Below are 15,578 nucleotides of genomic sequence, written 5' to 3'. Positions count from 1 at the left end.
GGGCAGTGCCTGCTTTGTTCTGATACCTGACATCTAGCAATCACTTAATACAAGCGTGGTGACAGATTGCTGCTAAGCTAAGGAAAGTTGTGATCAGCATTGATGAAGGGTGTGGCCATCTCAATGAAATATTGATCTTTTGAAAAATAAACATAGTGCCTTACATTAGTTGTTCTTATTAAATTAATGTATTCGTGGTTTTCTGAAAGATGCAATAGGCATTCTGTCCATGTCAATAATCCTGTTCCAGGAATCAGTGATGGGCAGATTCTGTTTCTCACTTCTCATGTGATTTTGGGAAAATTCCCTGACATATCTAACTTGATTGATTTCTTTAAAATGGGGAGCAAAAAATCAACCATGCAATCTTCCTCTGTAGGTTATTTTGAGGATGGAATTCTAATAAAGCACTCTGATGTAGTAGGAGGTTGACTTACAAAAAAAAAAAAGAAGAAAGAATGAAAAGAAACTACAGAAAGGTAATAAGGTAAATACAAAAAGATAATCAACCAACTGGATTCAAATCCCAGCTCCACCATTGTCTTCCTTTGTGGCTCAGGCAGATCATGTCATCTCTTGGGGTTGCAGTTTCCATCTGAAAAATGAGGAAATTCAACTAGAAATCTGTTAAGGTCCCTTTCAGATTTAAATGTTCTGATCCTACAATTTCATTAGCATAATGATTGGGACAAATAGTCATTATGCTTTCTTAGAAGAGAATAGGTTTTATGCTCAGATTTAAATATCTATAATTATAAATGTTTTATTCATGATCTTTTTTTTTAATTCGCTGTACTCTCCAATGACTCCCCCAATAAATCCCACTACCACCCCACACTTGTAAGGAATTATAGTTAAGTAAAACAGATCATCAAAAATCGTTCATGTTTGACAGTATATGCCTCATTCTGCACCTGGAGGCCTCCAGCTCTCACCCAAGAGATGGGAGACACACTTCACTCTACCCCAAAGAAAGGAATTTCAAAACCTAAAATCCTCTAAGCTAAGTTTCATTAAGAGGCAAGATATCTAGGATAATATAGGTCATGGTGTCATTCTATTTAAGTCTATAATATCACTTCTATTTCTTGGTGTCAGGTTTTACAAAGACAATGACAATTCAGTGTTCAGCAGTGGGTGTCTGTCAGCGATCAGTCTCGGCAAGTCATGATCTGTCACTGCTTCACAGAGTTCAGATATCTTTCAGTATTATTTTCCTTTACATTACTGTATGCAGTATCTAAACTGTCCTCCTGGATCTAATTGATATAGTCTATATCTTTTCATAAAAGTTGGCACAATAATACTCCATTACACCATACATACATATATATATACATACATACATATTTGTATGCAAACATGTATTCATATATATATATATACATATATACATGTAGATGTACATATGCATATTTGTATATATGCATATGTATATTTCTAATCTCTGTTTCCACAACTAGACTCTTTCCTGAATTCCAATCCTGCATCACTAACAGTATGTTAGACAGCTGATTCATTCGTTCACTTAATAAAAAATAAAGACATAGACAAAGAAAAATAGATGATCTTGTTTCAATATACTTGGTTTCCTTTGAAATCTTATGTATTTTATTTTTAGTCATATTAAAACCATTCTGAGAAGGAAGTTCATAGGTTTCAGCAGGATGTCAAAGGAGTCCATTTTATACACATACACACACACACACACACACACACATAATGGTTAAGAATCCCTATATTATATTTCTATGCCAGAATGAGTGGTGTCCAATTGCTTCAAATCCTTTTCATGTTCAAATATTATTATTGTTTCATTAAATGGTTAGGAGAAATGTTTTATATCTATATTTGTCATGAGTTCAATAATAAAATAGATCATATTGGGTACAATCTAATAAATTTTACAAGAAACAATAACAGTCTTTAAAAGCTAACTATAAGTGCCTTCAGAGACAAATGTAGAAGCCAAACTCTACCTCTTCATCCCATCCTGTATTCTCCAGTCATGATATAAGAATTGATTCTTAGACTCTGAATTAAAGCACTGTGTTGACTCAATATAAACTGAACTAGTGGGAACCTATTCCCTGTTCTGTTCCCTGTTTGTTCATCCTTCATTACGAAAGAAGACCATGCTATCAGAGAAATAATGACGTGACTTGCATTTGACTTTGTTTTGAGTGAGGGAGGGCTGTGCAGGTCACCAGCCTCACTTCTCCTTCAGAGCCATCTAAATCCAGTGACCAGATATTCATCAAGATGACTGGAGATGACCCAGGATGAGACAATTGGGGTTAAGTGACTGGACATTCATTAGCTGTGCGACCTTGGACAAGTGTCTGAGGCCATATTTGAAGTCAGGTCCTCCTGACTCCCGCATTGGTGCTCTATCCACTGCACCATCTAGCTGCCTTCACCCTATCCCTTTAACGATGAGGAAGGAGGCAGTGTAGAAATATTTACCAGCAGTGTGAATGACTGAAAGTGACAGTCACTCAGAAACAGAGGTAGAGTAGAAGGAATTTTATATAGCAACTACCTGCCAGGGAATGTCCTAAGAGCTTTACAAACATTATCTAATTTGACCTGGTAACTTATGGAGACCACTCTGAAACTTTGGAAATGTTACTGTGTCACAACTCAACATTAGTTGTGATTTAAAGAAAAAACATAATAGTAATAAGTAGAATGTACAATGAGGGAGGAAATGGGGTAAAGGAGGGAGAAGAAATAAATGTATTTCTCTTCATTTCATCGCTCAACTGACACTGTTCTTTACCATTTTCCCTACAATCCTGTTGGTCATAACCAAAGAGGTTCTTTTTTCAATTCACTTCTTCTTGACCTTCGACAGCATTTGACATTGTTTATCTATTCAAGTTAGATACTTTCTCCCCCCTGAGTATTCATTGCTTTCTCCTGTTTCTCCAATGACCCAACCATATTTCAGTCTTTTTTGATTGACTGTCATCCGCAACTACCTGCTTAACAGTATATTTGACTGAAGACTTCGAGTGGACCCTTTTCTCTCTCTTAGAGATGTCATCAACTCTCATTGGTAAAATGATGTCTCTCAGTCTGTATTTTCAAAACCAGACTCTTTCTTGACTTCTAATTTTGCATCACTAACAGCCTGTGGGAGAATTGATTCATCCATTCAACAGTCATTTACTAAATACCTAAATCTCTGGACACACAAATATAATACACAGTCCCTGCCTTGAAGGGTCTTATATTCTATAGTATAATATCATGTATATACAGACAAGCAAACATAAAATAGAAACAATTTTTATTTTAGGGAAGGCAGGGGAAAATTAACAACCAAGTACAAATACAGGTATAATGAAATTTTGGAAAGACAACAGCCTTAGAAGTCAGCACTCAGATTCAATTCCTGTGTCTGGTACATATTAATTGTGCAATCATGAGTTTCACTTCCCACATCCATGAATACAGGGGTTGTATGAGATAGCTTCTAAGGTTTCTTCCATGTCTAAATCTATGATCCTATGAAATAAAAGGTGGGAAACAACTAGCTAAGCAGAAGAGGAGGAGGGAAAGATATGATGGTCAGAATTTACCACAAACTTAATGAGTCATCTCTGACATGACATTGTTTAAGATGAAAGTATTAATAATAAAAAATATACAGTCAAATAATATTAGAGGTGATAATGACTTTCAAGGGATTTAAATTACTGTTTTACAAATAAGGAAATGTCTACATAAGCATCTCAGAATAAACCCTTTGCTCTTTTTGAATTATATTCCTATTAAAAGTATAATTATATTTCTAGCTACAGGGCTTAAAGAAAGATATAAAAACCCTGGAAATCATTCAGAAGAATCATAAAAATCACAAGAATTTTAAGATCTATGATCACTTAGACATAAGTTTAACTATTCTGGCAGACTTCCTCAGATCCTTACTGAAACTCATATTATGGATATACAATCCAAGTTTATCAGAAATAAATGGCATTCTTACTTGTGTATGTGTGTCCACACACATATATGTATAATATGTACACACAAAGTTGTATATACATATATATACATATAAGATTTGATATCTCTATGAGCATGTATATTTATGTATTGTATATATATGTATATATATTGCAAACCCAATTAGTATTATATATCATTCATCACATATGATATTACATATTTAATATTACAATTCAAATCTATATATTTTATATAAACATATTAATAGACATATATTTAAATATATTGAATAAAATATATTAGGCAATATATGTGTGTATGTGTGTCTATATATAGACACACACATACGTACTAGTCGACTGACAGTTTAGAAAGGGGTGAAGGTTTCTACTACTCTCCTGAATACTGACTTAGTAAACACCCACACATAGACCAGGAGTAAGAGAAATAGGAAGTTTAAGTGAAGCCATTATGTTTTCGATAAAAGAAATTTCTGAGTGTGTATATATATATATATGTACGTATATATACACACATGTATGTATACATATAAACACAATGTATGACCTTTCATCTTGTTTTTCACAAAAAAATGCTTCATTTTAAACAAATCCATGATCAATTTAAGTTCTCAGGAAATCGTAAATGAACTTATGTAAAGTCTCTCATTAGGCTAATATTATTAATAATGTTAATAATGTCACATCTTCACAGAATTTTTTGTTTTGTTTTGTTTTAATCTACAACTAGTGGGGGAATAGCAGCTCTTATTTAACTCATAATCTTTGCAAATTGTCTCTGGGTCAATACTATATTAAACTGATTTACCCAGAGTTACAGGCTTTTAAACAATTAACTTTTAATTTTTAAACTTTTAAACCAGTTTCCCTGTCTCCTTGACCAACTCATCACCTAACCTGACACCCTGCCTTTTTAAGAAATTGTGTCTGTTTGTTTGTTTTCCTGAGTAGAGCCTCTGAGGATTTGTAAAAGTGTCTTCCTTGCAAAATCCCAGTGATTTTGATGTGTAGGAGGCAATGCATCTAAGGAGCTGAAAGAGATGAGTGACTTGCTTATGATTATAGACCTAGTAAGTGTTTTAGGCAGAATTAATATCCAGGTCTCCAGGCTCTGAGTCAAGTATTCCCTCCATTATGTCATGATGTAAATAGCAAAGTACCTCCGTATAACTCTGGAGAACAATTTCACTTTGACCGAAAAAGTCGTTTTAGAATAAGAGTTTTTTAATCCCATTAAATTCTACATGTAATATGAATTTCTTAAATCATCTTTCTCTTTCTAAATTGTGGAAAGCTTAATAAATAATAATTTTTGTTCAGATTCATCTCTGATTCTTGAATTATAGAGCTGTTCCTGAATATCAATAAATTCCTGCGATGCAGAAATTCTACTTGGTGGTAGGAACAATCTGTCATTGTTTATTATAGAGGTAAAGATTTTTTTTTATTTCCATTGTTAATTGTAATTGGAATGGAGTGAAATAGGATAAAATCCACAGCTAAAGGAGGAAAAGAGGAAGGGAACAAGGAGGACATCTGAAGGCAACTTATCTAAGGCTGGAAAACAGATTCAGGAAGGGCTTACAAATGTTCTACCCTCACCACATTATCTACCTTGGCTAGAAATCAAAGAGCTTGGTCTAGTATTCACATAACTCAAACTAGAAAAGACAAACGTCCAATCCTCAGAGATAATTTCTCACTCAAGAGCGAAGAAATTAAGAATGGTATTAACTCTACTAGGTTAACTTGTAAAATTTCTGTAATTTCACAAGAGTATTAACCTGTCTTTAAATTAAATCTGAGTATGTTTTTCCTTCAGTTATTAGCAGTAAAAATATGTTTTAATAATTAAGAATATTCTCAGGGTTGGAAACATCAATAGTCACTTACTCTCATCTATGCCTATATAGCAATCTTTTCTAAAGCATCTCGAGAGAGTGGTTATTCAGATTTTTCTTAATAACCTCCAAAGATGGAGAATTCATTACTTTCCATATATCAAATCATTCCACCGAAGCAATTATTTTCAATTTCTTCCTATTACTCCTCATAATTCATAGAGATAAAGATACAGTTGTATATAAATATGTGTGTGTACACACACATGCATATACACAAATACATATAATATATACATATATACACAGATGCACATATACATATGTGTATAATCTTGTGCATACACACACATATATACACATACATACATATATGGAGGGTTCATGAAAGGTGTATGTCGGTGTGGGTGTGTAGTGTATATGTGTACGCATGCACACACATTCTTGCAAAGGTATTACACAGGAGACAAATAGAGACCTCCATCCCTTTAGAAATTCATTCCCCTTATATTCATTAAGCACCTGCTACTTTCCGGAAGCTTTACTTAAGTTCTAGAAAAAAAAGACCAAAGACAGTTGGGGCTTTCAAGGAATTTGCAGTGTAGTGGGAATGATGACATGTAAATTACTATGTGCAAACAACATGTGTATGGGATATATTGGGGGTAGTTTCAGAGGGAAGGTGTCAAGATTAAGAAAGACCGAGAAAGAGCTCTTGAAGAAGAAAAGACTTGAGCTGAAACTTGAAAGAAGCCAAGGAAGGTGGGAGGAGAAGAAGAAGGGAGGAGAAGCATTTCAGCTGTAGGGGATAGTCAGTGAACAAGCTCAGATTCCAAAGCCAGAATATTTTTTTTATTTGACCTGGAGGTAATAAGGAGCAGCCAGAATTTAGTGAATTAAAGGGGAAGGAGTATGATAAGACTTTTATTTTTAGGAAATCAATTTGATGACTGAGGAAAGGCTGGATCATTCTGGGGAAAGACTTGAGATAGAGAGAACAGCTAAGAGACTATTGCAATAGTTCAGGCATGGGGAAATGAAGTCCTCCATCAGAGCAGTGGCAAAGTCAGCTGAGAGAAAGGTCTATTACTGAAGTTATAAACTACAGGATTTCATAACTAGTTATGGGAAGGGAGGGGACAGTGAGAGAGGATTCCAGAATAATAGGTAGGTTGTGGACCTAGGTGAATGGAAGGATGGTTATACCATGGGTAGTACCAGGGAAGTTAGAAAGAGGTTTTGGGGAAAAGAATGATTGTAGTTTTGGACAAGTTGAATTTAAGATATCTATGGGACAACCACCTTGGCATATTTAATGGAACAACCAGCTTGAGTTGTTTAGTGGGCAGTTGGAAATTAGAGATTTGAGGTTGGAAGAGAGGTTAGGCATAGCCAGATAACTCCAAGAGTTATCTGAGTTGATGTGATAAATGAAACCCTAAGAGTCAATGAGATCACCATGTGGAATAGAATAGAGGGCAAAGAGGACCAGCAGGACCCAATAAACATCTATCTTCCTGTATGCTCACTGAAAGGAGACAATGTGGTCGAGCAGATGGAAATCAAGAAACAAGGCATCTGTTCATTCAACAAGAATGTATCAAAGTACAATTATTTGTATGCTGTTATATTAGGAATTCTTAATCTTATCTTAACTTCGAGACCAGTCTCTGGCCTCAGGGAAATTATGTTCTAGCAAGGGAAGTCACTTGGATGATACACACACACACACACAAAATATACACACATATATACACATATATGAACATGTATATCTATATGATAATTATTGAGAGAGAAGAAATAAGTAGCTGGGAGGCATTAGAAAAGCAGCGGTAGAGGGGGAGATGGAACAAGCATTTGTTAAGTGCCTACTATGTGTCAAACATTGCGTTAAGTGACTTTCAAATATTATCTCATTTAATTCCCACAGCAGGTCATTGAGGAAGGTACCATTAATACTCTCATTTTATAGATAAGAAAATTGAGACAGAGGTTACCGAGACAGAGTTAGGTAAAATTCACAAAGCTAGTCAAGGTAGGAGTTTAGATCTCAATTTAGGTCATCCTGAGTTCTGGCATAGCACTATCCATTGTGCTGCTTAGCTCCTCTTGTAGAGGATGATAATACTGGGATACACATTTCTTCTCCATTACGTGGCTCAAGTTCAATAAGGGTAACACACATTACAGAAGAGAATAGACAGGTAGGTAGTTTAAAATCAAGCCTGCCTGAAGGCAGGTGACTGAGGTATATAATTTTTCAAGACTAATTCCATCTATCCATTCTAAGGCATATTTGAACATCAATAATGTATTAAAATAACCACCATTTTTTTCAGTACAATTGTCATAATTTTAAGAGCATAGATCTGTAAACATATTTTTAATCAGTCATAACATACTATCTTGAGGAGCAATTTTTACGGCAAACAAATGAAATTGTCAACCAAGGATTACAGCAACATGGTAGAATTTAATAAGGAATATCCCCTAAGTCCAGGGGGGAAAACTATCTTGCAGAAAACAATAACTTTGCTTAAATTACAGGAAACAACCCCAATGGCAAAAAAAAAAAAAATTGACTTTGACCTAAATGTTTATTTTACACCCAGAGATATAAAGATATGAACATGCTCCTTTGTATATCTACCTATGGGGCAACTAGGTGGTGTAGTGGACAGAGCAACAGACCTGGAGGCAAGAAGACCTATGATCAAATCTGGCCTCATACACTTACTAGCTGCATGATCCTGGGCAAGTCACTAAACCCTGTTTGCCCCACTTTTCTTATCTATAAAATGAACTAGAGAAGCAAATGTGGAAGCACTCAAGTATCTTTGCTAAGAAAACCTCAAATGGAGTAACAAAGAATAGGGCATGGCTGAAACCAGTGAACAACAAGAAATACCTCCCTATCACCTATTTATTTATCTATCTTTAACACACATTTAATCTCTTTTGGAGACTTTTAGAAAAGATTTCGATAGTCATCTCTTATGGTAGTAAACAATGATTTGTTTATTCCACTACAAAGAATTCATTGATCATAGACCTTAAGAACAAAATAAACCATGCATTCCAATCTCTAGCAGGAAGACATTATATTCCTTCCTACATTATATTCTCTGGTGTTCTTACTAGACCATTTTAAAACACTGTGAATGATTAAGCATCCAAAACTTCCCTTGAGAGCCAAGTCCACAATCAATAGAGCTATATGTTAAATCATAGTATGGCTCCAAGCATTTCAATAAGTAAGTATTGATGTATCCTTACCTCTTTAGTATAGAAACATATATTAAATAAACTTAGTGCTCTATGGCTACGTTGACAGGCAAAGTGGAATCTTAAGCATTTCATTGGAAACTCAGGCAACTGTTTGAATCCAATCTGTATAGTTTAGGTACCCAGTTCCACTTTCCTTAAAGGGAATCATCTTCATCCTTTTATATTCACAAATGACAAGGGGGATCAAGACGCTATTTTCAAAAATGAATCTATATCTCTGAAAGAAGTGGGTTAGCTGTACATATTTAATTTAATTTAAATAAGCATTAATTAAGTCTCTGATAAAAATAAGAAACTGTGCTAAGAATTGCAGGTACAGAGATAAAGATGCAAACTACTCCCAATTCTCAAGGAGTTTATACTCCTTGCATATAAGAGGTGTGTGTGTGTGTGTGTGTGTGTGTGTGTGTGTGTGTGTGTGTGTGTGTTGCACAAAGCAGCGGTGGGGGAAGTAATGCCATGTGCACGCATAAGTAAACACAGGCAATTTGAGGAATGAGAGAACACTAAAACCTTGTAGTGGGTTGGGGTGGGAATTAAGACAGAGAATGGGAAAATGGGATGTGAATGGTCCTGGAGAAGGGAACGATTGACCATAATAAAACTACAGTTTGCTAAGGCATAATTATAGTAGAAAGTTCACTTCCTCAAAATGTCAGATTTATAAAAGGAAGTGGGCAAGAGTCAAGAGACAAGGCAGTCAAATACAAGTTGTTTTTTTTTTAATAAATTTTTAGATTTTATGAACAGATTGTCCTTCGCTGGGTAATAATATACAGAGAATAAATATACATATGTAAAGCCCTTCCCATTTGTCTTGGGTGTTTTAGAGTTTTGAAGTCTGGAAAGCACCTGAGATTCAGTCCCCCTGATGTCTGCTTAGGTCTTGTCTGTGCCTGGGTGGCACACACTAGATAGTATTCTGTTCCCAATGTGGCACAATAGATGCTTCCTGTTGACCTTCCAGGGCGTCTTGGTCTCGAGATTTGCTTCACTCCATCATGGTGTGTGTTCCGCAGTGCCAGAATTTGTTTAGAGTCATTTTTACAGGTATTTGGTTGAGTTTGGGTGGAGAGCACTAGCAAGTCCATGCTGTTACTTCTCCATCTTCCACAAATTAATTTCTATCTGAATTATTGAAGAGTTCCCACATCAGAAATATTGAAAAACCATCAAAATCTAAAGTCATTGGATCATAGAATCATAGAGTTAGAACTGGAAAGGGCCAGAGGTCATCTTAGTCAATCCTATCAAGTAACAAGAAAGCAAAGTGAGGCTTAGAAAGTGGTCCTTCTGGACCTAAGGCTTAGTATTTCATTCTCTCCTCCACTTAGTGCTGCTTCGAGATCATCAAAGAAGAAGTTGAGGGGAGGATATTACTACTTCATTTTTCATTAGATATTCATTTTTCATATTAGAAATAATTTGTGATTATACAACAGGGTGTGTGTGGGGGGTCACAGGTTTCCATGTTTCTCACCCTTAAGTGTGTATGAAATAATAAATTCTTCATGTCTGGGATGCTTTCCCTTCTCAACTATCTATTGACTTGGCTTCCTTTAAGTGCCAAGAAAAACCAATCCTTTGCAGGAAGCCTTTCCCAACTCCTCTTAATTCTAGTGCCTTCCCTTGGCTAAGTACATCCCATTTATTCTGTTTATAGCTTTTTTGTATATATTTGTTTGTCTTTTCCCTCACTGGAGTATGAGCTCTTTAAAATCAAGTATTGTTTTTTGCCTCTTTTTATATCCCTGGCATTAGTACAGTTCCTAGCATATAGCATTTATCTAACAAATTTCTGATGATTGATAAGGATGAGAAGATTAATAAACATTCAGTCACTATAAATACATACACATCAGTGCAATGCAAGAATGCCTCAGTGGGTATACTCTAGAGCTAGATTTTAAGTAGAATTAAGCCCTGCATCTAATTAATTAATTAAGGGAGTGAGAGATATCTGAAAGAAGTTTTACCTGAAACTTCAATTGGGAAGATCTCAGTGGTTGACAATGGTAACAAGGGGATGGTTTAAACTGACTGAGTCTCAGAAACACAAGACAGATTCCATATGATATCACAAAAAAGGGACAGTTGGGTATAAGAATATGTGGAAGACAATATCTCCTCAAGAGATAATAATATCATGCAAATCATATGTTTTGCAAAAGACTTTTTAGATATAATCTCACTAGAGTCTCCTGCTCAGAAAATGCCCATGGATTAAGGACTCCATTTTACAAAGGTAGAAACCGACACTCAGAGAGATGAAGGGATTTGCCTATGGTTCGAAAACTAGTATCAGACACAAATTTATAATGATTTCCTGCATATGAAATACTTTATATTTTGGTTTTGTCTTTGAGGAAAAGAGGTATTTATACTTTGTGAATTTACCCTTGAAATAAGCATGCATATTCATAGTGGCTTCTATAGGTATTGCACTGGCAATACAGAAACCAGAATGGAATCAGTTGGTGGAAAGATTCGAACACAGAAGTTCATTTAGTAGAAAATGTGTGGAACAACCAGAGCATCAGTATTACACGTGGATTCTAACTGATATAAAAGAGAATATTGATGATTTGGAAGGAACTTAGGAATTTTGAAGAAGAAAGAAAATACTATTAGTAAAGTTGGCACTTGATTAAACAATTCATCCACCTCCTTTTCCCCATCCCTCATTCCAGTGGACCTAATTACAGATAAGTAAGAATTAATGTGTCAACAGAGCTATTCACACTCAGTGATCCCTTTGGGAACTATGAGTTCCTTTCACTGACACAAGCAGAAGCATCTAGTCCACTCTAAACAAGTCTCTGGACAAATCTGTACCTTAAATCATTTCATGCTTATGTATACATATATATATACATATATGTATATATATATTTGTGTGTATACATATATGTACGTATATATGTACACCTACTATTTCTTTTAATTCTTCTAGAAAAGTGAATCTAGAGCTTCCCATAGTAATAGTATTGAGAGAAATCATTATTTTTTCTCTCTCAAATTAATAATCAATGTTTGAATTAGAACCAAGGATAATTCAAAAGCCTGTAGGTTGTTCAGTCTCTCAAGGACATTGCTCATAATGATATCGAGTTAACTTCCTCCTCCATCTCATTCAGATCTCACCAAGGCGGGGAAGCCCATTATGTTCTACTCAGGTTTGGATAGGGATAAATTCATTGATTAGATTGCCCAAGATTGGGCAATTTAAAAGTAAATGACATAATCCAAGTTACATTCCCTTAGCCCCTTACTAGAATAGGTCTACTCTCATTAATATTCATTCTCTCATTAGTTGCTAACTAATTTGAGTCGATTGCCACCCTCAGGAATGCCAAGTCTTCTAAGAGCATATAAACTGTGAGCCCATTGCCATGATTTGTCTTTGTCACTGAAGAGTGAAACTGACCCATTTGGTTGGTATTACACTAGCATTATCAATAAAATTATCAATTACCCAGAAATTATGTTTCTTCAATTTTTTAACATCATAGTCTTAAGTAATGTGAATAGTAAAATTATCCATCTTTATGTATAATTCAGTTCTCTCCTGATTTAATATGATCTTCCACTTAATTCCCAGGCTGTCCTCTTTTACAGCAACTATGAACCACTCAAGGTTCAGAGAATTCAGGATCCCAAAATAAAACCAAGTAAACCTTAGAAGAGGTTACATTGTTCACATTAGCCAACCTTTACCTAAATACAAATCAACATATTTGAGAAATAACCAATAATTCTCTTCCCAAAAAGCTAGACTAAAGGAGAATCCATTTATCTCTTGAGGCTTCCAATTCCATTTTCACATGCATGCAATTGGTCTGTTTGATTCTCTATGCCTTCAACCCATATGTCCTAGTTTTGCTTACTGGGATCAAGCAAGATTGGTTTATAACCTCAATCATATGAGAACCCTTCAAACACACACACACACACACATATACACACACACACACACACACAATTATTATCTCCACCATGTCCTCTATTTTCAAAGCTAAGCATCTCCAGTTCTACTAAGCAATTTTCATTTGGCATAAACTCCAGGTCTTTAAACATGTTGATCATAATCCTATGAACCCTTACCACTTCTCAATGTGATGTCTTGAAATCAACACAATACTGCAATCATGTTACCTTCCTAGTGATAGTATCTGTTTTTATTCCCCATTTTTGAATTCCCAGTGCTTAGCTCAGTATTTTATATCTAATGGATGCTTAATAAAGCTATGGAGGTTAAACTTTGAGATCTTTAGTTGGTATGAGGCATTTTCATAAATAATTACTCTAGGTCCACCTCATGCGACAATAGCTAGGGGGAGGCAGAAAACTTTCCTCTATGTGAAACAGTGGTAAGAGCATATCTCTTAAGTTAGAGGAACTGGATTCAAATTCCGTCCCTAATACTTCTTACCTCTGTAGCTTTGAACAGGTAGACTGAACTCCTTTGCACTCAGTCTCCTCATCTATAAAATGGGGGGGGGGGGGTTCAACTAGATAACTTGCAAGGTCTTTTTTTATCTCTGGAGCTATAATCCTATAATCAACAGAATTGTGCAACATTCTGCCATTGCAAAGGGTTAGTCAAACATCCAGCTGCTGTAAATAGGCTCTTGGATACAACTTGATAGTCAGTGGGGTTGTTAAACAAGTCTTTCCTCAGAAAAGCACTCAATTCATTTCACACAAAGAGAGAAAAAAATGCTTTCTGGTATTAAAAATAGTCCCAAAATTAAAACAAAGAAAAAACCTCTTCACTTAACTTTCTAGCTAATGGAGTGACTTGAAAGGCATCAAATAGCCAGCCTACCGCTGCTGGTTCTGTGGACTGAGCTGTCAGTTACAGGTTCAGAACTGGATCCTGTCTTGGAGTAACAAATACACAGAAAATAATTTAAAACATTGGTGAGAGCCATTTATGAATCTGGAAGTATGTATTTCCTTTGGTTTGTTTAGCTCCATTAATTGTGAGTGGTATGTTAACCTCAGATGACTGAGAGAGATGACCCTCCTGTATGAGCTGAGAACATACTATTCAGAGCTAGATGAAGAGGCTAGTCATAAATCAAGTGCTTTACAGAGGAGAGAGAATTGTGCATTGGACAGTTGCTTCATCTGCCTTCCTTTGTAATGTAAAATACTTGAGAGTATTTAAATTAGGCTGCAATTTTCTAAAAAGGGAAGAAATAAATAAATAAAATGAAAACAGCCTGACCAATTTCTCCTGGTTAAGTTGGAAACACAGAGGCTCTGCCTTTATTCCCTGGGTTCTCTCTCCCTTGCTGATGTGCTATTTAACACAGCTGGGGCTCTATAACCCTAGAACATGTTAAAGGTGAAATCTAAAGGTTACCATGGTAACTCCCCAGGGTACATTCTTTTTCAGTGATGGGGGATGCCAGGTGCCTGGAAGAGGCAGGAAATTAATCAATTATATAAGATTGATCAGAGGTAAACTCTTCACTTTCACTGCTAAGGATCCTAAGCCACTGGGAGTCAGGTAGGTCACCAAATCTTGAAATTATTCATTATATCAATAGATCAACAAATTTTAACTGGTGATTATATATCAGTCACTTTGCTAAGCATAGAAAAGGGGAGAAATGTCGTTGTACTTACATCATCCTACAAGTCCTTGAAGGACCCAAATATGGGGGAAAATGTTGGAGAAATAGTTTAAGCACGAAGACTATTGAATAAGTAATATTTCTAGTCAGTAAAGTTCATTCTAAGAGTAAAGACCTAGAATTCAGACCATAAGAATGAAGACAATGTCTTTTTTATTTTAATTATATTTTTCCCTTCAATTATGAGTAAAAAGAAATAGTATGTTTTATTTTGGTTTTGAGTTCTAAATTCTGTCCCTCCTGTCTAACCCTCCTCCCACCAATGGTATGCAATCTGATATAGGTTATACATGTGTCATCGTGTAAAACATTTCCATTTTATTCATTGTAGAAGAAAACAAAGAAAAAAAGTGAAAAATAGTATGTTTTTGTCTATATTCAGGTGCCTTCTTTTCTTTCTCTAGAAAAAGATGGCATATTTCATCATCAGTCATTTGGGATTGTCTTGGATCATTGTGTTATTGAAAATAGATAAGTAATTCACAGTTGATTGTCATACAGCATTGCTGTTACTATAAATAAAAATCTCCTTGTTCTGCTTACTTCACTTTGTATCAGTTCATGTAAATTTTTCCAGGTTTTTTCCTGAAATTGTCCTGCTTGTCACTTCTTATGGCAACATTTTATGCCATTACAATCATATACTACAACTTTTTCAGCCATTCCCCAGCTAACAGGCAACGAAATTTTTAATTCTTAGCTCCCACAAAAAGAACTGCTGTAAATATATTCATTTTTAAATCTCTTCAGGAGAAGGAAGTAGTAGAGGTATTGCTGGATCAAAGCGTAGCCACATTTGATAGCACTTTGGACATAGTTCCAAA

The 15,578-nt window shown here is 35.4% G+C and overlaps 1 long non-coding RNA gene across 1 annotated transcript in view; it reads right to left on the bottom strand.

Annotated features, from left to right (window-relative positions):
• Window positions 1–513: 513 nt before the first annotated feature.
• The window catches only part of LOC140511627 (uncharacterized), a 40,490-nt gene continuing 25,425 nt past the window's right edge, over window positions 514–15,578 (bottom strand). Inside the window, exon 2 of the long non-coding RNA XR_011969595.1 lies at window positions 514–595. This is a non-coding gene — a long non-coding RNA (uncharacterized lncRNA). The remainder of the gene's footprint in view (window positions 596–15,578) is intronic.

Source organism: Notamacropus eugenii, chromosome 6 (genome assembly GCF_028372415.1).
Source record: "Notamacropus eugenii isolate mMacEug1 chromosome 6, mMacEug1.pri_v2, whole genome shotgun sequence".
NCBI classification, from domain to species: Eukaryota; Metazoa; Chordata; class Mammalia; order Diprotodontia; family Macropodidae; genus Notamacropus; species Notamacropus eugenii.
This window is presented reverse-complemented; position numbering and strand designations above follow the sequence as displayed.